Genomic DNA, 3,041 nt, shown 5'->3' on the forward strand with positions numbered 1-3,041 from the left:
CCCCTTCGCCTGCCTCCACACCTCTGTCGTCCTCCCCACTGACGTAGGGGCTCGGGAAAAGACTGGAAATCGCGAAGCTCGGCAGTGGCGCGGAGAGGCCACCCACCGCCGCCGCTGTCGCCACCGCCGCGGAGGCCGCCCTTTCGGACACGAGGGGCAGCGCGAGCCTCCGCTGGCCGGGTACGCATCTGGAAGAAAAGGGCCGCCCTCGGAGAAGATCGCTGTGCTTCCCCGCACAGGGAGCGATTCGGACGACGGGCCCCCACGCCTGGCTGGGTGGGCGCCCCGCCGTTCGCCCGTACGGGTCGTCGGACCACTGCCTTCGCTCGGTTCGGGTCAAACTCCCCACGGCTCGGCCACCTCCGCAGACGGGAGGCGAGGCCGGCATGCGCGCCCAAAGATAGGTGTCGGAAGCCCGGGGGTAGAGGAGGAAGGGGACCGCTCACCTTAAGCCAGCGCGGGCTCCAAAGCCCGGGCCGAGCGAGCGGCGCCACCTCCCCACCCGGGAGCGCTGCGCCAGATCGATCGGAGGAAGAGCAGGGGTGCATGTAGGGACTTGCCCAAGTACGGAGGCTGCAAACCCCTGTCGTCGGGAGATACGTGCCCACGAGTCCTGGAAGCGCGACTCGGGTACAGGCGCCCTTGCGGGGGGGTACTGGATGTGGAACAGCACTGGGGTCGAAGCCACAAAAGCATCCGCCCTCATGGAGCCTCTCCTCGGCCTAAAAATCCAGATTTTAGCCTTGACGGCGCCCCCATGTGGAGAACCAGGGCCCGCGGGGGGGTCTGGCCAGGCTCACTTCAACCCAGGAACACCTCTCTGACTTGGGATAGGCGACCGGCAAAAGTCCCCCCACGCAGCTGCGGAAGCCTGGGTTCAGCCAAGGTGCAGACCTCCAGCCGAACAGGGACTCATAGCCAAAACGCATACCCAGGCCTACGGAGGTGAAAACCAGCTTAAATGAGTCGAAATGTGTCGGGGCTGAGAGGTACCTCTCTCTCATATATTCTGCCGGTGGTGTGCAAAACTGGGTCTTTGCATGGAGTGTCACCCTATACCCACTTTAGGGACGCATGCAAAAAAGTGCCCGATCGCCTGGAACTGTCAGGCGGATTCGGCTCCCTGGAATTTCCTCATTCTGGTTCTTTTTCACTTTTTGTCTCTTTTGCGACATCTAGTGGGCAGGCTGCATTACTGCAACCGGGGACACCTCAAAACGCTTGGAACTGGGGAGCGGGCTCAATTTACAAACGTTTTGCGGGTCCTGGAAGTCAAAATTGTGACTTCTGAAAACGACTAAGTATCAAGGACTCATCGCGCGAATCGCTCTGGAACTGAAATCGGATGCGCGCACTGACATGCTCCCCTCTCTGGAAGTCTGACACAAGTTGAAAAATTTTCTAAGTCCCCAAAAATTTTTTTTTTCAACTTTTTTTCAATTTTCCCCCTGTGGGATATATATTTTACCCACACTTTTGGAGCCCTCCTGGGATGCCCTCTAACATACTAGAACCTCATTTTGTGGAAGTTTTCACAAAATTGTGAAATTTTCAAAAAAGTCAGAAATTTTGCAAAAACGACTAAGTATCAAGGACTCATCGCGCGAATCGCTCTGGAACTGAAATCGGATGCGCGCACTGACATGCTCCCCTCTCTGGAAGTCTGACACATGTGTGAAAATTTTCTAAGTCCCCAAAAATTTTTTTTTTCAACTTTTTTTCAATTTTCCCCCTGTGGGATATATATTTTACCCACACTTTTGGAGCCCTCCTGGGATGCCCTCTAACATACTAGAACCTCATTTTGTGGAAGTTTTCACAAAATTGTGAAATTTTCAAAAAGTCAGAAATTTTGCCAAAAACGACTAAGTATCAAGGACTCATCGCGCGAATCGCTCTGGAACTGAAATCGGATGCGCGCACTGACACGCTCCCCTGTCTGGAAGTCTGACAAAAGTTGAAAAATTTTCTAAGTCCCCAAAAATTTTTTTTTTCAACTTTTTTTCAATTTTCCCCCTGTGGGATATATATTTTACCCACACTTTTGGAGCCCTCCTGGGATGCCCTCTAACATACTAGAACCTCATTTTGTGGAAGTTTTCACAAAATTGTGAAATTTTCCAAAAAGTCAGAAATTTTGCAAAAACGACTAAGTATCAAGGACTCATCGCGCGAATCGCTCTGGAACTGAAATCGGATGCGCGCACTGACACGCTCCCCTGTCTGGAAGTCTGACAAAAGTTGAAAAATTTTCTAAGTCCCCAAAAATTTTTTTTTTCAACTTTTTTTCAATTTTCCCCCTGTGGGATATATATTTTACCCACACTTTTGGAGCCCTCCTGGGATGCCCTCTAACATACTAGAACCTCATTTTGTGGAAGTTTTCACAAAATTGTGAAATTTTCCAAAAAGTCAGAAATTTTGCAAAAACGACTAAGTATCAAGGACTCATCGCGCGAATCGCTCTGGAACTGAAATCGGATGCGCGCACTGACACGCTCCCCTGTCTGGAAGTCTGACAAAAGTTGAAAAATTTTCTAAGTCCCCAAAAATTTTTTTTTTCAACTTTTTTTCAATTTTCCCCCTGTGGGATATATATTTTACCCACACTTTTGGAGCCCTCCTGGGATGCCCTCTAACATACTAGAACCTCATTTTGTGGAAGTTTTCACAAAATTGTGAAATTTTCCAAAAAGTCAGAAATTTTGCAAAAACGACTAAGTATCAAGGACTCATCGCGCGAATCGCTCTGGAACTGAAATCGGATGCGCGCACTGACATGCTCCCCTCTCTGGAAGTCTGACACATGTGTGAAAATTTTCTAAGTCCCCAAAAATTTTTTTTTTCAACTTTTTTTCAATTTTCCCCCTGTGGGATATATATTTTACCCACACTTTTGGAGCCCTCCTGGGATGCCCTCTAACATACTAGAACCTCATTTTGTGGAAGTTTTCACAAAATTGTGAAATTTTCCAAAAAGTCAGAAATTTTGCAAAAACGACTAAGTATCAAGGACTCATCGCGCGAATCGCTCTGGAACT

The sequence above is a fragment of the Phyllobates terribilis genome, unplaced genomic scaffold (assembly GCF_046119375.1).
Source record: "Phyllobates terribilis strain yellow unplaced genomic scaffold, ASM4611937v1 Scaffold_1442__1_contigs__length_286414, whole genome shotgun sequence".
NCBI lineage: Eukaryota > Metazoa > Chordata > Amphibia > Anura > Dendrobatidae > Phyllobates > Phyllobates terribilis.